Genomic DNA, 25,339 nt, shown 5'->3' with positions numbered 1-25,339 from the left:
TTCTATAATCTGACAGATGTTATAAAAATAAACACCAATGGCTAACATCATACTGAGTCGTAACAATACTTTCCCTATGAAATTAGGAATAAGACAAGGCTCTTCTTTATCATCACTTTTATAATTAACATCATATGAAATGGCATGAAGACTTTTTCCCTGAGAATATGAGAATAAAACTAGGATATCCAGTACTACCACTTTAATTCAGCATTGTCTGAGGGGTCCTAACCAGAGCTATAAGGATAGAAGTTTAAATAAAAGATATAAACATTGGAAAAGTAAAAGTAAAATATGCCTTTATATATATTACATACCTTCAAAATCTGAAATAATATTATAATAACAATATAAAGTAACATAAAACTGTTGATTCTATGCATATATAGTTCAACAATAGGCAGTACAAACTGATGCTAAAAGAGGCAAGAATACTGGTTACAACTGGAGGATGAATAGTTATTGCCTGAGAAGGGGCATAAATCAACATCTGGATACCAGAATTGTTCTGTAGCTTAATCTGCATAGTGGCTGCACTAATATACATTGAAAGACACTATATGCTGTGTGTGTTTTGCACATGCAGCAAACAAGAGACCGAGCATTTCTATAGCTTACATTCTAGTGAGAGATGGACTCCAGGCGCTGTGGTAGAGGAAGCAATGGTGGCTCCATGCACATGGAGCAGGGGAGATTCAGTGATTCCAGGATGAGGGCAGACCTATTCAAGGAAGAGACGTCTCAAAAAAAAAAAGAAAAAGAAGAGATGTCTCAACAGAGGACCATTAGGCATTAGGCAGGAAAGAAGATTGGGAGGAAGAGCATATTCCACATAGACAGAAAAGTACATGCAAAGACCTGGAGATGAGAGAGTGAGGTATGTGTAAGGAATGAAAAGCTGTTTATGGCTGGAGTACAGAAGGAAAGATGGGGGATGATGAGGGGAGGCTGGAGGCTGGCAGGGGCTCTTTGGTGACTAAATGAGATGTGGTAGAATTTCAGCTTTTAAAGGACATGGCCAGCGCATGATTTTAGGTAGAAAAGAATCAAGACCGCTACTACATTTTAAGGAATGAGTCTAGGCTACTGAGCAGTTGAATCCCTGGAGGTGGTCAGGGTGAGAGATGATGATGGGGGCTTGAAGCAGAGGAGGGACAGAGGTGCTGCTGGCTGTGCACTGATGGCAGAGGTGGTGAGGATGTGGAACCAAAGACCTTGTGATGGAAGGTTGTGCTGGCTGCTAAAGAGGAAGAGACTTTCAGAACTCGCCTCCACTCTCAGGAAAGATATGTAGTTTCAGACCCTAGAGGAGGCCAGGCACCTCAGGCATTGTGTTACTGATTAATCTTTGAATTTCCAGTGTCATTTCCTTGTTTCTCTCTGCCTCCTAGAGGACCATTGCTCCTGAAAAGAGCCTTTCATTGCAGGGTGAGCCTTTGCGATTGAATTTATTGAACTTTTTTGTGAGTGAAGTTAGGTGGTGGGAATGTTTGGAAGGAGGGAGACAGGTGTAGGTGGAGCAGGTTTTAAAGCATCAACACCCCCCCATTCCCCCCCACCCCAAAGCTTTTCTCCTTTCTTCCAGTCTCCAGGTAGGTTCTTCCCAGTTCCCGGATGAGGTCCCAGGACAGAGCGATTTAGCGCTGTCCATTTTCTAAGACACTTTGTAGATGCGTCTGAGGACTCTCCTTCCCAGAAATTTGAGTCGTGTCCTCTGACAGGTCGTGTCCCAATTTGGGTTTGGTGAAAGGGGCTGTGGAGTACATAGCGCCCCCTCGCCCCAGTCCGGAAGAGCGCGAAGGAGATGACTATAATCAGTTGGGTATGAAACCTGAAACTTGAGGAATAAGAAGTTGAACATCTATTGCTCTGCAAACCCAAGGAACCTGGGGTCCCGCTGAGTCCCCTTCCCACCAGCTATCCCAAACACTCTGTCTTGAATCCGAAGGGGATTTAGAAACGAAGAGCTGCCCGCGGCGAATGCCTGTAATGCCCAGGCCAGGAAGAAAGCGGGTTAGGATCTGATCCTGCTGAATAGAGGATACAGGAGCCTCCCGCCCTCTGTCTTGATGTGGCGGGGGCGCGCTGCGCGCTGCGCCAGGGCGGGCGGCGGCGGCGGCGGCGCGGGCGCCGTGATGCAGGTGTGACACGCGCGGACTCCTGCCTCCGCGGGGATCGCCCCAGAGCAGTATTCGCTGGAGCTGCCGGCGGGGCCACCAGGTGGACGCCACTCAGCCCGCACCCGGAGGCGGCCGCGCGCGGATTTCCCATTCAGGTAGGGGACGGCGTTGCTCGCTCCCGTGCGTGCAGACCCCGCCGGGGCACGGACCCGGTTCGCTACTGGGGGCTCCCAGGCTCTCTTGCCAGGGCTAAAACGTACATGCTGGTACCTCTGAATGTTGTTTATAGCAAATGGCACAAAAGACAGGGGAGAGTCTTGGAAAGCCGGCGCAGAAAAGCAAGGACTTGCCCGCTGCCCGGGGCTGAGCTCCTCTTTGAAGGTGGCATCCCCAAGGGCTGTTCTAAAATCCTGTTTGAACTGTTAGCACCATACATAGTTTTGCAACTTAGGCTACTGACGTTTTTAACTCCCTTTCCGTAAGCTTTCTGGTCACCACTTTAGTTTCAATTCTTTACAATTAGATGGATTTTGTTGTTGTTGTTGGCTTGTTCTTAAAAGGACAGATCAAAACCAGGCTTACCTGGTGGCTCTGGGTTGGGGTTTGTGAGTGTGTATTTCTGTATGTGGAGGGCGCCCTCCGCGGGCGTGGGAGCCGTTTCTGAGGGACAGAGAGGATTTGTTTATAGATGGATTTTAGCGCAAGGAAAAGAACATGATTTGTTCCACAGGGGTGGGTGAATAAATGCGTTTAGCCAGGGAGGAGCAAGGCACTGTTTCCCCCGCAGACGGTTGTTGGATATCTCTGCTGTCCAGGGTTCAGCTAGGCTGCTGAAACACGATCCTTTAACCAGAAATCACAGATGCAAACTAGCGCCTTTGAAAGGTAACTTAACGTTGGTGGCCTCCGGCTCTGATAAGAGCAGCCCGGTGGGGCACTGGGGGATGCCTGCTCCTGTTTAAGGCTTTTTTAGAGGTAAATGTGGGTGACTTTGAGATTCAGGGAATGGCAGGTGAGAGGTGAGAGTATGTGCCTATGGGGGAGAACTGGGCATTGTAGTTAGCTCAGCGATCCTTCTGGTCTATACCGGTCTCTTCTGTTTCTGCTTCTTGCCCTTTCCAGAAGAGGTGACATAGCCTGTTTGCTCCAATGCGTGCAGCAGTTACAGTACATGCTCATCCTGCATCTTTCTTGAGTCAGCAAATACTACTGGAGCACCTAGTATGTGTCAGAGGCGGATTAATCCTTGGGGGTGCAGAGATGATGAAAACAAAGTCCAGGTTCCCCAGAAGCTCACACCTAGTGAGGGAGAAACACCTGTAATAATGAGGGGGTGATAAGTTCAGTAATAAGTGTGAAAAAAGAGTGGTGGGAGCAGAGAGGGAGGAATTAATTGTGGCAGCGATTATTTTTAAAATGAAGCTCTTCTAGATGGGGCATTGCATGGATTTCAGTAGGGGCAGGATCTCTCTCTCCCTTGTGCTATTGGTCTGTAAGTGACCCACATCACTCCTAGCCCATCAGCATCACTGGTCACTGGACAGGCAGAACTCTGCAAGTCACAACACAGCTGGCGTTTTAAGTGTGTGACCAGATTCCGGTAGACATAGACATAGAGTGACATGGAGAGGGGGTGTGCTCAATGCAGGTCGGGCTTTTTGTTTTTTAATGGATCGTATTCCTAAATTTCAGGACCAGGAAAGTTTTGAAGCAGGACTTCACAAAGGCAGGGAATCTGGAAAATTCTTAGGGATTCTCAGAGCAGATGAACTTCTGCCTTCTTTCTCCTTGGGTCCCTGATCTATCTGTGCTTGTCCCAGTTCAGGTCAAAAGGAAAGCTCTGACCTTGATTGTCCCTAAATGGGTGGAATAAAGGGAAGCTAAAGCTGTTCCAACTAATGTGCTTTGGGAAATAAAAAGCCAATCTGATGGATGTTTCTTCCTGGACAAAAGCGGTGGTGGGTGATGAGAAACTACAGAATGAAGAGCTCTTGTGTTATGTATGTTGTCAGAGACGCGAATCACATGTGTTTTGTAATCTAAACCATAATTAAGGTATTTGAAAAGCAGACTGCAAGAAGCTTGGGCTTTGATGCTCAAACAAACCTAGGTAAGTGTCTTGGGCAAGTTACTTAGCTTTATTTTGAGCTTTGGTTTCCTGAACTGTAAAATGGAGATAACAATAGAGGTCTTAAAATATAATTACGTCATAGGTGCTTAAAAACATTTGTTTCTTGATAAATGATCATCATATGTAAATTTCTTCGTACAAAGTAGGTGCTTAAGAAAGACAGTTCATTCGCTGAGTTCCTACTACGTGTCAGGTACTGCTCCATGTGTGGGGAATACAGAATGGAATGAAATAAAGCCCTTCAAGGGGCTTACTTTATGTGTGCGTGAGTGTGTAAGATCACAGACAAATAAGTAAGTAACTAGGTAGTGTATCAGCCAGGGATGCATTATGAAGGAGAGAAATAAAGCAGAGTAAGGGAGAATGGGGAGTCTTGCCAGAGGGTGGGGTGAGGATTGTTATTTTTTATGCAGTTTGTAGGGAAGGCTTTGCTGCTAAATGACATTTGACCAGACTCCTGGGAAAGTGGGGAGGTGAGCCAGGCACATGGCTGAGGAAGAACATTCTGGGCAGACTAATGGCGCCTGCAAAACTCTGAAGCAGGAGAAAGGTATCTTTCATAAGAAAACCAGAAAGGAAGCCAAGGAGGCTGTGGTTGAGTGACTGAGAGGAGAGAAGTAGGACCTGAGGTCAGAGGGGTAACATGGCAAGGTCACTGGGGTATTGCCTCTTATGATTTAAATTTGTCACTGAGATTAATATCCTGAGCTCTTGGGGAAGGAATTGGCTGAAATCCTATAGTCTTTATTTAGAAGAAGGCTGGTTGGGAGACATAGGTTCCTGTGGTCACTCAGTCTAAGCAAATGAAGCCAGCAGAGGCGTATATCTTTGGAAGGTGACGAAAAACACAGTGCAAAACAGTGTTCAGATTATCTTTCATCAAGAACTGTTTCAGTGCTTCTTTTGAACCTTAGTGTTATGTTTGTTTCCTTTCCCTCACAATGAAAAAAAGGGTCACATTTAGTGGATAGTCCTGCAGGTATTGTCTTTGCCAGTTATGATTCTTTTTTCTTTGAGAATGACAGTAGTTTCTATGGTTATGGAAACATACTGATCTTTGGTGTACCATGGAATGAATTTTTTTTTTTGTCTTTTTTTTTTTTTTTTGTCTTGTTGTTGTTGTTGTTGCTATTTCTTGGGCCGCTCCCGCGGCATATGGAGGTTCCCAGGCTAGGGGTTGAATCCGAGCTGTAGCCACCGGCCTACGCCAGAGCCACAGCAACGCGGGATCCAAGCCGCGTCTGCAACCTACACCACAGCTCACGGCAACGCCGGATCGTTAACCCACTGAGCAAGGGCAGGGACCGAACCCGCAACCTCATGGTTCCTAGTTGGATTCGTTAACCACTGCGCCACGACGGGAACTCCCCATGGAATGAATTTACATCATATCATGTAACACATTTATTTGAGGCTTCCATTTTATAGGCTTCGTATGAAGACCATAGTTTGCTTCTCTGCTCCTCTGAGACTTTGTTTCTTCTTTAAAGGTCATGGTTTTGGCAAACTTATGGTTACTAAAGGGGATAGCAGGGTGGGGGAATAAATTAGGTGTTTGGGATGAACATATATACACTACTATTCACAAAATAGGTAAATACCAAGGACCTACTGTATAGCACATGGAACTATATTCAATATCTTGTAGTAATCTATAATGGAAAATAATCTGGAAAAGAATATGTATTTATGTATTATTTATATATTTATGTATAACTGAATCACTTTGCTGTGTACTTGAAATTAGCATAACATAACATAACATAACATTGTAAATAAACTGTATATCAACTAAAAATAATAAAGTTCCCGTTGTGGCTCATTGGTAATGAACCCGACTAGTATTCATGAGGCCTTGCTCACTGGGTTAAGGATCCCGTGCTTCCATGAGTTGTGGTGTAGGTCGCAGACGCAGTTCGGATCTGGCATTGATGTGCTGTGGTGTAGGCCGGCAGCTGTAGCTCCAATCGGACCCCTAGCCTGGGAACTTCCATATACTGTGGGTGTGGCCCTAAAGGACGGGGGGGGGGGGGGAGAACATGGTTTTGAGAGCTCCACGCCACAGCTGTCCTTCATGCCTTAGGGCCACTGTAGTGTGTGTTCCATGGAAAGAAATGGGGCTGGATGCCTTAGAACCTTGTCAAAGTTTCTATGAAATAGGATGTGATGAGGCTGGGTCACGGTCCTGGTTGGGTAGCTGGCTGCATATCCCCCAAGTCACTTCAGAGGTGGCATTCACCTCTGTGAATTTTCCCTATTCAAGGTCTGGCTTTTAGTCTTTCTGACTCTGTCCCTTGGGCTACATCTCAATGACCTTGCTCACCCACATGCCTGTCTATTGATTTGCAATGGCTGGGACAGTGTGTGGCATGGTGGTGTGTCTTCTTCCTCTAGACCCCCCTTGGTAAGAATTAAATAACATGGAGAAGCTATCCTGGTGAGCATGTACTCAGAGCAAAGCATCTGAGATGCCTCCCCTAATGACTGATTACACACCTTAAGGCTGACCTTGCCAATGGGACTACAGAACAAACTTCCCCATAACTTAGTGGTTTAATACAGCAGCAATTTCTCATTTTCTCACATGTCTGTGTTGACTGGGCAGTTCTGCAGATGTGAGTTATACTTGGTTGATCTCAGCTGGGTTTGCTCATGTGATTTTTGTCTGTTGTTGTAGTAGCCAAGGCCTGGCTGCTTTAGGATGTTCTTTTTGTTTGTTTGTTTGTTTGTTTTTCTTTAAAAAATTTTTAAATTATAGTCAATGTACAATGTTCTGTCAACTTCTGCTGCACAGCAAAGTGACCCAGTCATATATATATATATGTGTGTGTGTATATATATACACACATTCTTCTTCTCACATTATCCTCCATCATGTTCCATCACAAGTGACTAGATATAATTCCCTGTGCTATACAGCAGGATCTCATTGCTTATCCACTCCTAATGCAAGAGTTTGCATCTACTAACCCCAAACTCCAGGTCCATCTTAGCTAGGATGACTTGGCTCTGCTCCAACAGATGAGCTCAGTGGGTTCATGTGGTTATCACAGGAATCCAAGAGAAGGTGGAAACTTTTATGACCTCCCGAGGCTTAAGCTTATGCCTGGCACATTGTCATTTCATCCTTGTCTAGTGACAAGGCCAGCCAAGAGTGAGGAGGAAGGAATAGGTAACTTCTTCCTTTTTTTTTTTTTTGTCTTTTTGTCTTTTCTTTTTAGAGCTGTACCCAGGCTAGGGGTCTGATTGAAGCTACAGCTGCCAGCCTACACCACAGCCACAGCAATGCCAGATCCAAGCCACGTCTGCAACCTACACCACAGCTCATGGCAACGCCAGATCCTTAACCCACTGAGTGAGGCCAGGGATCGAACCTGCTACCTCATGGTTCCTAGTCGGATTTGTTTCCACTGTGCCACAACGGCAACTCCAGGAATAGAGTAACTTCCTGATGGGAGGAGCTACATGGTCACATTGCAAAGAGCATCGATACCTGGAGGGGGGAAGGAATTGGGATAGTTTTGCAATCAATCTACCATAGGGATCTTAATATCTGAAGTCCCCTTGGCTAAGGCTTTTCTCCTGAACTCTGCTTGAATGCGCAACTCCCACAATTTACCCTCTTTCTTTTTTTTTTGTCTTTTGTTTTTGTTGTTGTTGTTGCTATTTCTTAGGCCGCTCCCGCGGCATATGGAGGTTCCCAGGCTAGGGGTTGAATCCGAGCTGTAGCCACCGGCCTACGCCAGAGCCACAGCAACGCAGGATCCGAGCCTCGTCTGCAACCTACACCACAGCTCACGGCAACGCCGGATCGTTAACCCACTGAGCAAGGGCAGGGACCGAACCCGCAACCTCATGGTTCCTAGTCGGATTCGTTAACCACTGCGCCACGACGGGAACTCCCTACCCTCTTTCTTTTTCTCTGTTTCTATGGCTGACCAACTACAGGCATATATATCTTGACATAGTCATTCATTCACCAAATATTTATTGAGTACTATTTACATGCCAAGCATATTGTAGTCAGGGGATACAGCAGTAAAGGTAGCAAGGTTCATCCTCCTGAGGCATCCATTCTGGTTGAGGGAGATAATATGTAAATGAGTAGATAAGTAATATTAAGTGATGAGAGAACATCAAATAGGGACAGGAGGATGGAGAGTGGAGTGCCTGGCTGAGTGGGGTTGGGGAGTGGGGTGAAGGAGAGGGTGGGGCACGAAGGAAATGAAAGAGTGAGCCAGGTGAATATCTGGGGAAAGATCCTTCTAGGCAGGGAAAACAACAAATGCAAAGGCCCCAAGAGAACAATGTACTGGTGTATTCTGGGAGCAGTGAAGGTATTCATGTGGAAGGAACTGAGAGAGGATGAGGATCGTAGAGGACAAGAAATGGGTAGTACAGGGTTGTCTAGGGCATTGTGTGGAGTTTGCTTTTACTCTGAGTGAGATAGGAAGCCATTGGAGAATTTTGTGCACTCACTGACATATCTGATTTAGGTTTTACAATGATCACTTGAGCTTTAGACCTTACATTAGACTTTAAAGCTTAAGGGTGAACACAGGGATATCAGACAGGAGGCTCCTGCAATGATCCAGGCAAGAGATGAGGGTAGATAGAAATGATGGTGAGATGTCATCAAATTCTGGATATAGCTTGCTGATGGGGTAGATTTAGGGTATATGAGAAAGAAAGAAGTCAAGGATGACTCCACATATTTTGACCTGAGCAACTAGAGAGAATACTTTATAGTATTCTTTACTGAGATGGAGAAGGAACAGTTATAGGGTTCAAATGCACATCCAATGGGAGATGTAAGTAGAGAGTTACATACGTGGGTCTAGAGTTGAAGGAAGAAGTGATAAAAGGAGATATAAACTTGAGTATCATGAGCATATTTTTTATTTATCCCTCACTTAGCTAAGTCACTGCTGTATCACCCTGAATATTGCCTGGTACATAGTGTATACTCAGCAAGTATTTACTGAATGAGTGAATGAAATCATTTAATCACTGGGGGTTACTGCAGATCTTTGCTTCAGTGGATTTTGAAGGGTAAGTCCCTGAAGTTATTCCTTTTCTTTCTAAGGCCTCATGACAGTCTTATTGTGGATGCTGTGGATAAAAACAGACTTTAGGAAGGCTTTGGTTGCTTATATCTTGTAGAAAACAATATGTGGTGACAAGTAAGAAGGAGAAACAAGTGGAAACCAAAAAATAGCTCATATTTTCATAAAAGGAGACAAGATTCTCCAGAGAGAGGTGGCTGAAATCAGGGGTGTGATGTTCTTGGGTTATTATTGTACTGCTCTTAATTTAAGATTAAGCAGGAGCAGGGAAGAATCTTGAAAAAGGGAGATGCTTATTTAAATTGATTTTATGCCAAGTGAAAGAGTGTCACCAGCTTGCTTGAAAAATCCCACATCTACAGCATCTTGCATAATATGTTCCTGTTTAGAAAGGGAGAGAAATAGGCCTTATAGGAAAAGGGGAGGGCTAGAATGACTTCAATCTCAGACTCTAGGCATTGTCCACTTCCTGGATATGTGTGAGCATGAGTTTTGTTTGCAATGATATTGGAGGGATTAGGGAATGAAAAAGGAAAAAGTAGGTGCCGCAATGGCAGTGGTTTTCTGTGTGTGTGTGTGTGTGTGTGTGTGTGTGTGAGAAGGGGGGACGCAAAGTGGGGGTGGGAGAAAAAGAATTAAAGCTCAGAAAGATGTATGAGAAAGGGATATAAAGCTGGCCTCCATATTTATGTGTGGGTACCAGGCTCGACCATGTCAGGGATTGGATGGAACTATGATTTGGGTTCAGACAAAACTTGGTTTGAATTCAAGCTTCATTATTTTCTGGCTGTGTAAATTTTAGCACGCTATTTAATTTCTCTGAGCTCTGGTTTCCTCAGTTGCGAAATGATGGTGGTGATGATGATGGTGATGATGATGATTATGGTGGTGATGACAGTGTGATACAGTGATGGTGGTGATGATGATGGTGGTGATGATGATGGTGATGGTGATGATGGTGGTGGTGATGATGATGATGATGATGGTGAATGGTAATGATGGTGGTAATGATGATGATGGTGATGATGACGGTGGTGATGATGGTAGTGATTGTGGTGGTGATGATGGTGATGATGATGGTGATGATGATGATAACACCAAGAGCTCTGCAGTTTCCTTCATGTTCCTGGACTTGGAAATATGTTGGCCTATTATCAACTAAGGGATTACTATACCTACTGAAAGATTTAAAAATTCTGGGATGAAGGGAGAATTTAGAACTTATTCTTTAATGTTGCCAGGGCTATTGAGAAGACCGTTTGCACAGGGCCTATAATGTTCAAAAGTGGACAGTAATCAGCCTTATGAGGTAGAGATTTTGAGGTGCCTCAGAGGGAAACCAGCCTTCTATTCTTTGCAATAAGCCCACCCCACTAGCTCAGCTGTGTCCTCTCCTAGAGTTTGTTGGAATTCATGATCAAAAATTTTGAGTCACTTGGATTATATAGCTGTAGAAACTCTCTCTGCCCCATGATGTTTTCTACTAGAAAATCTGCTGTTCTCCCTGTTCTGGGCACATAGTAGGCATGAAATATAATTAATAGATATATGAATGAGTAAATGCTGTTGTTGTTGCTCTGTTGGCGGAGGCTCTTTCTGGTTCTTCCTCTTTGGCCTGGGAAAGAAATAAGAATGTGAGTGACAGGGATGAGTTTCGGTCTTCAGCATTTAGTAAGCACTCAGCAGCTAATGGTTTTTCTCTCCCCCACCTCTCTGCCTTTGCTGCAACTCTGGCTTCTTTTATATTTATTTTTAATTATTTTTAATTTTTTGGTTGTGTCCCTGGCATGTGGAAGTTCCCAGGCCAGGGATCGAACCTGTGCCACAGCAGTGACCTGAGCTGGTGCAGTGACAACACTGGATCCTTAACCCACTGTGCCACAGGGCAACTCCTGGCCTCCTTTAGAGCAACAGACATAGACTTGATTTTCTCTTCGAGCTTTCAGATGCATCATCAGCAAAGACCAAGGCTGCCTTGCTATTCTGATCATTAATTTCTGATCACCCAACTGTGTCTCCTGCCCTGGCAATGAAGATCCACACTGTGGAGTCCCTCCTTCAGCTCTCCACACAGAAGCCTCTGGTCCTATCCAGTTTTCTTGTTTCTGTGGAAGCTCCTGCTCCACTTGCTTCCTGTTTCCTTTAGTCTTAAGAGCTTGATTCTGATTTGGGTGACAGGGGAAAGAGTAGGATTAATTTTTTTTCCCAAGAGGCAATAGAAAAGTCTTCTCTAACCATGACTGTGTAACTCCTCAGAAATAGAGCTCTGAACTTCTTTTAGTTGCTAGAACATATAGGCCATGTCCTCTCTCCCACTTCCACGTTGTAGATGGGAAACCTGAGGCCTAAAGCAACGAAATCGCAGGTAAAATTTCCTTTGGACAAGTGAATGAACAACCTCATTCTCTCTCCTCCAGCTCCACATAAATGCAAGCAAGGGTAATTTTGCTGGACTTTTGGGGCCATTTTTTATCACAGATGCCTGAGTCAGTTGGCTGTTCAAACCAGGAGCTGGGTAACCTTAACTGCTTCCTGTGTCAACCCCAGATGATGTTGGTGGGAGCTCTGGTGCCTGAAACTCAGAAGCTTGAGTTTTCAAGTCTGTTTTCATGGCTCCTCATGACAGAATCCTGCCAATGAACACATGTCCATAGATTACTGTGCCATCCATCAAGACCCCCAAGTGTGCAGATTTGTTTTAGTAAGTATTTCATAGGTAGGTTCCTTTTTCAGGCCCAGAACGGGTTCAAGGCAATGGAAGAACTTACTTGAACTGTGTGATCTTAGGGTTTCAGAGCTATAGGGACAGTAGGAATCTAAACTCCTTATTAGGCAAAGGAGGGAGGTGAATCTAAAGAAGGAAATGACTTAAGATCCTACAGTTAGTTAATGCTAGAGAGAGGACCAGAGCTCAGGTCAGGCCTGCAACAACATAATTTCATCTACAGATAGGGATTAAGAGAGACCTTAATCATAGCGGCATTGTTTACGATCGCCAAGGTACGGAAACAACCTAAGTGGTGACCATCAACAGATGAATGGATAAAAAAGATATGGTATACACAATAAAATAATACTCAGCAATGCAAAAGAATGAAGTAATGCCATTTGTAGCAACATAGATGGACTTGGAGGGTATGAGGCTTAGTGAAATAAGTCAGCCAGAAAAAGACAAATATTATATGATATGATACACTTATATGTGGAATCTAAAACAAATAAAACAAACTAGTGAATATAACAAAAAGGAAGGAGACTCACAGATATAGAGAATAAACTAGTGGTTACCAATGGGGAGAGGGAAAGGGGAGGGGCCAGAGAGGGTTAGAGGGCTGCATTTAATCCAAGGACATTTTAAGTGACATGAGTGGGATGTGCTACTATGTATAAAACAAATAAGCTACAAGGATATATTGTACAGCACTGGTAGCCAGTATTTTATAATAACTGTAAATGGAGTTTAACCTTTAAAAATTGTGAATCACTGTGTTATATACCTGAAACTTATATAACATTGTGTATCAACAATACCTCAATAAAAATTTTTAAAAAAGAGAGAACAGGAAATGAAATCTGGGTTCCCTTCTTTCTTATGCTTAGAAATCCTCTGGAATAGCACAACTAGTTTTCCCAGGCAGGTGAGAGCCTGGTTAGGCTCTCCAACAGCTTCTACTGAAAAATCTCCTGGGGTTTCCTCTGCCAGCTCCCAAAGCCCAGGCCCAATGAAAGCAGCTCGAGGTTTGCCTGCGGCCCCTGCTCTCCTGCTATGCACAGAATCTGATCGTGGCCTTTCGCCTGATCTGGGAGGGCAGCAGATGGTGCTCAGGAATGGAGCCCAGCTGGCATGTGGGCGGCTCTGTGGGAGAAGAATCGGCCTTGTGGGGTGGCCTGCTCTGGGCAGAGTCCTGGGTCCTGGAATAGGGCTAAAGAGGTCATAGCAATGTCAGGAGCTCCTGACCTTGGCTCTGGAGGGCTGAAGGGACTCTGTTCCTTTTTTGCCCCTATGATGAGTGATAAGCACATCCCACTCATGGTCACTTAAAATGTCCTTGGATTAAATGCAGCCATTTTTTAGTTGTTTTAAACAAAGCGTAAACATTAAATAAGCTTTAAGGAAAGGGAAGCTCTGGGAAAACAATGCAAAAGCAGTAGCTTAAAAATTAAAGTGGTAAACAGAGCTAGAAAGCAAACTTATGGTTACTGAAGGGGAAAGGAGGAGGGATAAATTAGGAATTTGGGATTAACATATACACACTACTATATATAAAATAGATAAATGACAAGGACCTACTGTATAGACCAGGGAACTCCACTCAGTATTCTGTAATAACCTAAAAGGCAAAAGAATCTGAAAAAGTAAATATGTAGATATATGTATCTCTGAATCACTTTGCTGTACACTCGAAATGAGCACAACAATGTAAATCAACTATACCTCAATTAAAAACATTAAGGAAGAGTTCCCATTGTGGCTCAGTAGAAGCGAACCTGACTAGTATCCATGAGGATGTGAGTTTGATCCCTGGCCTCGCTCAGTGGATTAAGGATCCAGTGTTGCCATGAGCTGTGGTATAGGTCAAAGATGCAGCTTGGGTCCTGCATTGCTGTTGCTATGGCTGTGGCACGTAGGCCAGTGGCCACAGCTCTGATTTGACCCCTAGCCTGGGAACTTCTATATGCTGTACCTGTGGCTCTAAAAAGCAAACAAACAAACAAACACACACACCAAAAAAAATCAAATTAAAGTGGTAGAAGATGAACTCCACATTGAGTGATGAAGAGGTAGATTAGAAAGTGTGAGAAGCAGTAGGGAAACAGGGTGGGATGCTGAGCTGAGCTCTCCTCTCATTGACTTTGTCTTCTTTCAATGGTGCTGGCTCATCTCTGGCCAAGAAGCTGTGCTGGGCTCTGGTTTTCACATCATGGTGTTGGTGGCCTCCTTTTTCCACTTGGCCCCGTGGGCAGGATCTGGGGATACCAGGTAGAGCTGTCAGAGGCCAGGTTAGTCCTGAAGGCTTCTCAGGTTCATCTGTGTCACTGCCAGGTAGATGTCTTAGGACTTTCAGGCCACTTCCTCTAGACAAGTAAGGTCCTTTCTGGCTGACTTAACCATCTAGTTATTCCTGGATTTTTGAGCCTCTTTGAGAGGGTAGAGAGCAGAGATCCTCAGAGACAGTCTGCCCAAGTTCCTGGCCTAGCTTTGCTTCTTACTAATGTGAGATCTTGGGCAAGTCATTTCACAACTCTGTGCCTCCATTTCCCGATCTGTAAAATGGGAATGATGATGGCCTTACCTCTCTATAGAGTTATGGGGAAGGAGACATGAGGTAACTTGCACAAAGGGCCTAGAACAGTGCCTGCCTCCTAGTGAGAGTTCACTGTAGCAGATAGTATTAAATGCCGCATCCTCAATCTAATGACTGGCTGAGGTCCATTTGTAGCAGCTGTTGCTCCAGATTGAGCCTGTCACCCCCAGACTCCCTGCAGCCTGCTCGGGGCTCTGGTCTGCCCCCCTCTGCTCTCACCTTGGGAACATGAGAGAATGCTTAGGTTTGCCCATTTGGGTATCAGAGGGAAAAGTCACCCTGAGGTTATAAGACCCACCATTAGCATTTGCTCAGCACTCAGTATTCCAACTGAGTGAGTAGGAATAGGTTGCTTGTAAATCTGTTTTATTCCCATTTTATAGGTAAAGAAATAGAGATAATATAGAAGTTTAATTTTACAGAAAATGTTAGTTTTGTACTGAGTCCTGAGGACACATATACATTAGATATGGTCCCTTTAGAAGCTTGTAGTTTGATCATGCAACAAGAATGATTATTATTGTGGATGTATGATTTCATTTAAGTCTCCCAATCCCTATGAAGTGGGGGTTTATTGTCTCCATGTTATCATGGAGTAAACTGAGGTTCAGAGAAGTTAAAAAACTTGCCCAAAGGTAAGCATCTCTTAGAGGGCAGTGTGCTTAAGGCTCTAGAATGTGTTCTTTGCCCTGTGCTGTGTCCACGATGGTTGGTTAGGGGCAGGACTGGGCCTCATCCCATGACCCAGACTCTAGCCTTTCCCACTCTTACTGCTACAACCTACCATCTCCTATAGGGAGTTTGCAAATATCTGGCTACTACCTCATGGGCTTAAACCAGGGGCTGGATCCAGCCAAATCCCCAGCCCCTGGATCTGTTTTCCTAAATTCACTTGTCTACCTGCCTTATCTGTGCCCTCAAGGCCAATGTTTACCTGAAGCTGGAGGTATTTTAATTGTGAAAATGTCAGACTTCAAGTGTCCTGGATGGTAATGGGCCCTAATTCAGTGCTTCATGGCTTAGAATTGAGTTTCTTCTATGACTTTGAGTCCAGTTTCCTGTCTTCTAAAGGATGAGTTGAGAGAAATCTGCTTGTGTCCCTCTGCACAGTGTGGCTTCATTTGTTCTGGGCTCTAAGGTTGGTTTTGGGCCCACATCCAAACCATTCTCTTCAACAAATATTTATTGAACCACTTTTACATTCTAGGCCTTGTCTCCTAAACTTTTCTCTTATAGGAAAGACATCTGTTTTCTCTCTGCAAAACTTCTATCCTCTTGAAGCAGGCATCTTTGAGGTTTGCCTCTCTTGCTGCCTCAGGTGTATCAAGTGCCCCTACAAACTAACCCAGGGCCGTGCTTCTCAAAGTATGGGCCCCGGGCCGGAAGTATCAGCATCACTTGTTAGATGGAACTTGAAATATAGAATTTCAGGCCCCACCCCAGATCTGCTGAATTAGAACCTACCTTTTTATAAGATTCCCAGATAATTCATCTGCAAAATTGAGGTAGGGAACAGGCCACAACCTCTCCATATCATGTTTTCCCAGCTTGGCTCTATACTCTTGGCCCCATGCCTCTGGTTCATCAGAAAAGGAGGACCATGACTCAGATGGGGACCAAGCTTCCTCTATTGGCCTGCTCCTACAAGGGCTGCAGAGCCTTGGCTCTGCTCTTATAGAGCTCATTAATTAATAGTCAGACTACAAGGCAAGAAGAAGACATCATAGAAATATATATATATATATATATATATATACACACATATAATATAAATAAAGAAATAAAATATAAATAAAAATATAAATAAATATATATGTAATATAAATATATATATGTGTGAATATTTGTGGGAGCACAAACTAACCATTGGCTATTGCTGCATAAGGAGAAAAGACTGAGGGCCAGCAAAACTATTGGACAGGGCTAAGGAGAGTTGCCTAATTGAGCCTTGAAGGAAGGGTAGGTGTTTTCCAAGTGACTACTTTGAAGAGAAGAGGAAATAGTTTAAGAAATGACTAGGTGTGAAAGTGCTTTTTTTTTTCCTACCTGGGAAACAGGCAGTCTGATGTGGTGAGGAGGTGAGGTGGTGTGGGCCAGGGGGTGAAGAGGGGGAGAGGGGAATAGAGGATGTGGCATAGACATCCACTGGAATCTTTTGGGAGTTTAAAGGTTATCATCAGGGGGAAAAAACCCAAGAAGCACTAACATACACATAAGAGCTGACTATCTTAGCTCCTTGAAATGCCTTCAAGTGATGAAATAATCACTGTCCTGTGCTTCATCCACAAGGCCTGGCTGTGTGTGAACTGAGTGGATTAGAGTCTGTTATGGCCTTGATCATAGATATCCATCCAATTAGAGAAACAGCAGCCTTGGAAACTGTGATTGAGGTCTTAGAGATGCTTTAAGATACAGAAAGACCAAGAGAGCATGGAACACATTTAAGAAATTTAAAGAAGTCCTAGACCATAGTTGCCTAGAACAGAGCAGAAAGTTCTGTTTTCTGCATTTGGAGTAGATGAGAGAGCTGCAAGGGGACCAGGGAAACAGTGTTGCCTCTACTTCTCAGGCAGTTGCCTGGATAACACGGGGTCCACCCATAACTGCTCCAAAAGTTACTGATTATGCGATTTCCTCCCTGTCCCCTTCTTACCACCATTTTGGATGTATTAGAACGAAATTATCAATAATCCCGAAAACTGAGAGGAGAATAGGAAAATCCACATAAAATTCCAGCATCTATGTATGCACTTTGAATTACATTCTCTATTTAGAAATAACCATATTAATTACAATTGGCCCTCCATATCTGCAAGTTCTGCATTCATGAATTCAATCAACTCTGGATCAAAAATACTTGGAAAAAGATTCTAGGAAATTTCCAAAAAGCAAAAATTGAGTTTATTGTGCACCCATAACTATTTACACAACATCTACATCAGATTTACAACCATTTGCAAAGCATTTACATTGTATTAGGTGTTATAAGTAATCTAGAGCCGATATCAAGTGTACAAGATGCTATGTGTAGGTTATATGCAAATACTACGCCATTTTATATTAGGGACTTGCGCATTCTCGGGTTTGGGTATCCACGGGGTTCCTGAGTGACTATTGTATGCAGTTTTGGAGCCAGTGGCAGCCGGAGCGCCACATGCACTTCTGCAGGCTCTTCTCTCATCTACTGGCTGGACCTGTTTGGGCTGTCTCATGTGCAAGAAATAAACTCTGCCTATGTTAAACTTAAGACATTTTAGAGTTTATGACAACAGTTAGTCCACCTTCATCAATAAATCCTGAAGTCTTAATTAGTAATTTCTCATAAGCTTATGGGAACACATTGTGGAGGATCAGGAAGAGTGTTTCACATTAACATAGGAATAAAAAGTTACCGTTGGGCTGACAGTTGGGTTGTCTGCTTGTATATACATACTTTTTCTCACACTATCCTCTATCATGTACCATCACAAGTGACTAGATATCGTTCCTTGTGCTATATAGCAGGATCTCTTTGCTTATCTACTCCAAAGGCAATTGTTTGCATCTACTAACCCAAAACTCCCAGTCCATCTCATTCCCTCTTCTTCCCCCTTGGCAACCACAAGTCTGTTCTCCATGTCCATGAATTTTTTTTTTCTTTCTGTAGATAGGTTCATTTGTGCCATGTATTACATTCCAGATATAAGTGATAACATACAGTATTTGTCTTTCTCTATCTGACTTACTTCACTTAGTATGAGAGTCTCTAGTTCTATCCATGTTGCTGCAAATGGTATTATTTTGTCCTTTTTAATGGCTGAGTAGTATTCCATGGTGTATATGTACCACATCTTCTTAATCTATTCCTCTGTTGATGGACACTTAGGTTGTTTCCATGTCTTGACTATTGTGAATAGTGCTGCTATGAACACAGGAATGCATGTATCTTTTTCAAGGAAAGTTTTGTTTGAATATATGCCCAAGAGTGGGATTGCTGGGTCATATGGTAGTTCTGCATTTCGTGTTCTGAGGTACCTCCATACTGTTTTCCATAGTGGTTGTACCAATTTACATTCCCACCAACAATGTAGGATGGTTCCCTTTTGCAATTAGACAGTTATTAATGAGTCAGTGTAGGAGGGTTCCCTTTTTTCCACACCCTCTTTAGCATTTGTTATTTGCTGACTTTTTAAATGATGGCCATTCTGACCAGTGTGAGATGGTACCTCATTGTAGTTTTGATTTATATTTCTCTAACAGTTAGTTATGTTGAGCATTTTTTTATGTGCCTGTTGGCCATCGGTTGGCGAATGTCTATTTTATTTCATTTTTCTTGGCTCCTACTGATCTGTTATTCTGCTACAAAGTGGTGGGCTCCTACAAAGTGGTGGGCTCCTCATTTTTCCCCTGGTGAACACTATAGGAAGTATTGTAGTGAACACTGATAGAATCCTCAATCCACATTCTATCCAGATGATTCATCTAGGTAAGCAGTGATAATTCTATACACTTTGCTAGTGATTGGATCAGAAATGTGACTCAAATCTGCCTGAGACATGAGGACACATTAACAAGAGGGCTTCTGGGAAATGTCTCTTGTTATTAAGGTGGGAAAAAAAAAGCAGTCATTTTTCCTCCTCTGGACATTTTCACATGTAGATATTACACCTGAAACTGTGGCAGCCCTCTTGCTATGAGCTTGAGGCTGAAACCAATGCATGAGATGACAGAGCAGAGATATGGCAAGAACATGGACTCCAGATTATATCATAGAATTAATGAATCAACTCATTCTGGAATCTTTACATCCGGACTTTGTTTCCTTACTGCTTAAGCCAGTTTCGGTTTCATTTTGACCTTTTTTTTTTTTTTTTAATGTGGAAAATGTAACTTCAGTATTTTTTCTCCTTTTCTTCATTACCATGAGAATCTCACTCCCCCCTCACTTTTTTTTTCTTTTTTTTTTGGAGAGCAAAGGACAATATGTGTATCTAAAAATGCTTTCTCTTCAGATTTGTTTTCTGCTAGGGATGAATCTAATTCTAGCCTTTGAGATATAGATGAAAATTTCTAAGTGGAGCCTCTGAAAAATCTTTTTAGTGGGAATAGATTTTTCCACCCTTAATCTCTTTATCATATATTTTTTTTTTTTTGTCTTTTGTCTTTTTTGTTGTTGTTGTTGCTATTTCTTGGGCCGCTCCCGCGGCATATGGAGGTTCCCAGGCTAGGGGTTGAATCGGAGCTGTAGCCACCAGCCTACGCCAGAGCCACAGCAACGCGGGATCCGAGCCGTGTCTGCAACCTACACCACAGCTCACGGCAACGCCGGATCCTTAACCCACTGAGCAAGGGCAGGGACCGAACCCGCAACCTCATGGTTCCTAGTTGGATTCGTTAACCACTGCACCACGACGGGAACTCCTCTTTATCATATTTAAGATTATAGGTAACATGTTGAATTGTAGAGTACTTCATCTAGGTATATTATTGAGCAGATGACCTTTAGAATTTGAAGTATGGCTAGGTTACCACTGTTTAATTTTGGTGTACACATATATATGCAGTTTATTATATCCAATTCGAGGTCCTTTTTCTTTATTTTCTTCCTTCCTTCCTTCCTTCTTTTTTTCTTTCTTTTCTTTCTTTCTAAGGGCTGCACGTGTGGCATATAGAAGTTCCCAGGCTAGGGGTTGAATCAGAGCTTCAGCTGCCACCCTATGCCACAAGCACAGCAATGCAGGATCTGAGCCATGTCTGTGACCCACACCACAACTCATAGCAACACAAGATCATTGACCCACTGAGTGAGGCCAGGGATCATACCTTTAACAAACTTGTGTGTTTCTAAAGAGAAATCCTGTAACCTGGATTGGGGAAGTGAGAAAGGTCGTGGAGGAACATGGAAAGGGTCTAACACCTTGACTTTGGGGTGATAGAAGGATTAATCCATCCACTTACCAAAAGGGTTAGAGAATAAGAATTTGCAAGAGAAGGTGGGGGGTGCTTCTGTTTCTAATGTGTGTGCTTGAGATTGCTCTATATTTGGATGATGACTCTCTCTCTGATGGTTAATCCTCTTTGTCCGAACCATCCAGCCAGGGGATTAACTGCTTTAAACTCCAAGCCGCTGTCCCTGACAATATGAGTTTTGTGTTGCCAAGAACCAGAGCTTTCAGAGGTCAATTTTTATTGACCCAGCACATGAGACCCCTTTGTGGTTTTTACATTCCAGCCCCTTAGTACTATGGAGGGAAAGACTGAGGCCCTGACAGGGGAGGTAACTTATTATTTCCTGTGGCAGATTTATGATCGGAACCCCTGTTTCCAGCTTGGATTTCTCTCCTCTGCTCTGTGCTTGTATTAAGTGAAGGATTCAGGAGAAGGAGCTTAGCTGAAAGAGCCAAACAATGAAACGGGGTGCTGGAGTACTGATGTAAATTCTGTGATGTGTTTTGGGGAAGTCTTTAGTGTGTCTGGGAGGTCCAACCTGCTGCCTTGCTATTGGCTATTTGGAAACACCCCCAAGGGGCTGAGTCCCCCAACCATTTTCTGGTTTTGTGTACCCAGCTCAAGATTCCCATTCTGGGATGAAGGAAATCTGGCTGGCCCAGCTGAGGTCACATCTCTGTATGAGTCCCACCTAGAGTGAGGGAAGGGGAGTTCCTCAAAGGGAAATTGAGAACTTGTTACCAAAAGAAGGGGACATAGTTGCTGGGCAGGGAAACCCCAGGTGTCTGTCATATACACCAAGCTGACTTCTCTTGATGAAATAAAGAATATAAAGTATTGACTCTGTTGGAGAGTGTCAAAGACTTGAAGGTCTGGCTATGTCTTCATCTTTCTTTCTTCTCTAGGGAGTTCTAATATTCATAACCCTGGCCTTGCTCACCCTATTTTAGGAATTAAAATATGTGAAATTCAAAGATGGATTCCCCTTAATTCCTCTAATCCCTCTTATATCTGTCTATTCAACAAATATTTATTGACCACTCACCATGCTCGGCATTGGGGTTAGTGGTAGGCAAGGAAGGTGTGACCCTTGCCCTCTGAATTGCTAGCTTGTCTATAGCTTGAAGACTTGTAAGCTCACTACTGCCCATCAGGGGTACTAACTTTGGTTAAAGAAGGGAGTGCATCACTGAAACATATTGACAAGTTATTTTGCCAAAGAATATGACTTTGCATTCTCCCTGTGCATGGAACATCTTGGAGGTTGAAGAGAAAAATGATCCATCTTGGGACCAAACACCCTGCTACTCTGTTCTGAAACTGGGAGAGAGAGTGGGTGGCTTTGGCTTGTGCTGCTTCTGCTTGCAGGCTGTGAATGAGCACCGGCACCCCAGGCTGCTTTGTTGTTGTATGGTGGTGTTTGAACACTGGACAGCATATTGCTTTGCTATTATCAGGTTCTTTGTATAATTGCAGCAGCTGGCAATTGTGTAATCATTTTTAAAAGAAAAAGGAGATATTTGCTTAGAATAAAAAACAAGCAGAGAATGAAGTATGCTGCACAGTCCCGTGCAGAGCATTGGATGACTGCTCTTCACAAAGGCAGGATTTTTCCTTGGTCAGAATTCCCTGTGGGACTTCCCCTACTCAAAGTTCCGAGAAGGGTCATGCCTTCTGGAAGGAAAGCCTGTCTCTTTCTCTCTGCTTGAACTGACAGAACTAGAAAAGTTGTCTCAGCTCTTGGGAGCTGGTCAAGCTTGTGCTGAGAGCTACTGTGGCTCTGAGTCCAAAGTCACCCCCAGAGGACAGACCTTGAAGAACACAGAGCTACATCTTTCTCTCTTTCTGTTTCATGTTCCACGGTGGTCAGATTCCTGGATTTGAAGCCTATCTCCTTCACTTACTAATTGTGCTTAAATGCTGTGTGCTTCAATGTCCTAATCTACAGAATAAAGATAATATTAATAGTGTTCTATCTCACAGTTATTAAGAGAAAAGAATTAAATGAGATGCTTCAGTGCTCAATGTAATGTTGGGCAGATAGCAAGTGTGTCAGTCAGCTGTTACTATGTGAGCATAATAACGCTGTGTAGCAAACATCCCCAAATGTCTAGATGGCTCACATAACAAACATTATCTCCCTCATGAGTTTGCCAGTCAGCTGGAGGGGCTCTCCTTCACACTGCAGTTCAGGTGCAGGTTTGCTCCATGTGTCTCTCATCCATTGGATGCCACTAGCAGCAGCTGGGGACATGTCCTTCCCATGGCAAATGGTAGGAGGACATGAGGGATGCCAAACTGGGAAGCACATTGAAAGCCTCTCTGCATATCATGTTGCTAACATTTCACTGGCCAAAGCAAATCACACAGCAAACCCAACATCAGTGTGGTGGGGAAGTACACTCCTCTCACTGTGGAAAACACCGCAGTGTTATGTGGCTAAGAACATAGATTATAACCATATTATGTGGGGGAGGAGAACTGGGAATGATGCAGGTTAACTATGTAATAGGATGTTGTGTGGGACTTTTCTATTGTCCAAGAATTGGCATTCAGCATGCAAATCTGAAAATAAGAAGTCTTAGGTGCTCTGCTTTTAAACTGAGCCACAGATAACTAGGGTCTCTCATGACTTTCTAGGAAGTATCAAAATTGGCCTTGGAGCCTTCAGTGCTAAGCCCCCAGGTCTATATAAGTATAGTGATCGAAAAGAAGGCATAATCTTTGGAATCTTGGCCTATAGGAAATCCTTGCTTGAGGTGAAGGACTTTTTGCTCCCTGCAAAGTCAGGGGAAAGGGCCTCGAGAGACCCCCATGTGGAGACCTGGATGCTTGCAGCAAGGGGAGATGGGCATCTCATACCGGTAGCTACTCCACTCCCCTGTGGTACCGATGGAGTGAATTGGACTTGAAGGGTTTGACATGTCCCCTGGAGTTTGGGGCAATGAAGATGTAGAGTCTTGTGCCTCCTTTTAATCTGGAAATTTTGGCAGGCAGGAGGCTTAATGGAGTAGCCCATCATAATTGGGCAGGAGGTGTAGCAGTAAAGTTCCAGGGAAGACAAGAATCTTGTTCTGTTCCATTCTTTGAGGGCTTTGGAAGGTGCACAAGGCTCCATAAGAGGAAGCATAAAGCTTAGGAGTGGGCCAGGGGCCCAGGGCTGCCCAATGACATGGGGAGATCTGTTTGAAGAAGTGGCAGGATGCATGGCCAGCTGGTGGGTGTGGGGTGGGACCCCCCCGCCCTTCTCTGAGAGGCTCCTCGGCACTGAAAGGGACTAAGGTGAGGCTGATTATTTATTATAAAACAGCACACACAGGAGCCATTGGCTTCAGAGGGGCCGGTACACACCAGAGCAATGCTGGAGAGGGACATATCCCTATTATAATAATTATTGCTGTTAGGCTTCTCTCAAATTCCACTTCGAATGGACAAAATCAATCTGCTTCCTTCTTCCACTCTGGCTCCTCTTCAGGTAGTTCCTTCCTGCCTCCCTTCAGCTCTGCTTTGAGCCTCACAAATTTTATGCACTGGCTAATAAGCTCTCTCTGCATGGAGGCAGGGCCTGGGGGGGTGGTGGGCATGCTGGCTGATCCGCTTGGGGCTCCCAGCTTTTACTCCTAATCCCCAGCTTCTGTCTGGCCAGCAGCAGATGGAATCCTCTGCAGGATGCTCAGCCAAGATGCTCCACTTTTTAGGATAAGGCGGGGTCCAAAACACAAAAATAAAATGCTGGTACAGAGCATATCTTTGCAAGGTGTAAAGGGTTGGCATTTTTGGGGGAGCAAGATTTACCCAATGGTAAGAGCTATCTTTTTCATGATAAATCTTTCTTAATCTCAGGGAGAGATTAAACAGCTAAAGTGGATGAGGCAAGAAGGTAGGCTGTGCCTAAGGTAGTCTGTCATTTGAGATGGTGAGCAATTTATTTGTTCTCCTGTTGAGGTCTGGGCTGTTTGGTGAGCTGTCTCAAATCATCAAGTGACAAATCCCACTTCTGGCTCTGATTGTTATAAACTAATATAGTACATAAAATGTGACTTATTCTAAGACTTTCGTTTGCAGGGGAATTTGAAATCACTCAAATCTGTTGGTGAAATCAGTGACTATTCAAGTTTGTCATCCAGATGATTGATTTCCTTATGCTTATTACCTTGTTTCTGATTAGAAAAGTAGTAATTGCTATTTTATATGATTTGGAAAAGAGTAAAACTTGTAGATTATAAAACGCTTTATTTCATGCTGTGAAATTACTTGCCAGAAAATTTGTACTAATCTACCCTATAACCAGCAATGTATGAATGCCGCCTCAATGTGTCCTTGCTTGTAGTATCATTATTAAAAAAAAAAATCAGGAGTTCCCGTCGTGGCGCAGTGGTTAACGAATCCGACTAGGAACCATGAGGTTGCAGGTTCGGTCCCTGCGTTGCTGTGGCTCTGGCGTAGGCAGGTGGCTACAGCTCCGAATCGACCCCTGGCCTGGGAACCTCCGTATGCCGCGGGAGCGGCCCAAGAAATAGCAACAAAAACAACAACAAAAAAGACAAAAGACCAAAAAAAAAAATAAATAAATAAATAAAAAATCAAACAGTGTCAGTTTTTATGTTGAGAAAATATTTTATTTTTCAGGTATTTGATTGCTAATGTGACTGAGCATTTTTGCTTATTGACTAATTGTATTTTCTCTTCTAAGCATTATCTTCTGTCCCTGGTCCATTTTAAATTGAGTGTTAGTGTTTTCCATATTTGTCAGTAAAAGCTCTCTCTGTATATATGGAGACTATTAAA

General features: G+C 43.6%; 1 protein-coding gene across 4 annotated transcripts in view; it reads left to right on the top strand.

Moving 5' to 3' along the window:
• Window positions 1,851–25,339, top strand: part of SV2B (synaptic vesicle glycoprotein 2B) — a 202,868-nt gene continuing 179,379 nt past the window's right edge. The window contains exon 1 of one of the 4 annotated variants that reach the window (XM_001926765.7): window positions 1,851–2,275. The gene's annotated coding sequence lies outside the window, so the exon portion shown is untranslated. Of the gene's footprint in view, window positions 2,276–2,350; window positions 3,006–3,106; window positions 4,231–25,339 lie in introns of those variants that run through there. The other 3 variants (XM_021099374.1, XM_021099373.1, XM_021099375.1) reach the window with 3 other exon arrangements.

The sequence above is a fragment of the Sus scrofa genome, chromosome 7, assembly GCF_000003025.6.
Source record: "Sus scrofa isolate TJ Tabasco breed Duroc chromosome 7, Sscrofa11.1, whole genome shotgun sequence".
In the NCBI taxonomy this organism is placed as follows: Eukaryota; Metazoa; Chordata; class Mammalia; order Artiodactyla; family Suidae; genus Sus; species Sus scrofa.
The sequence above is the reverse complement of the archived record's forward strand: the minus strand, read 5'-3'. Positions and strand labels throughout refer to the sequence as shown.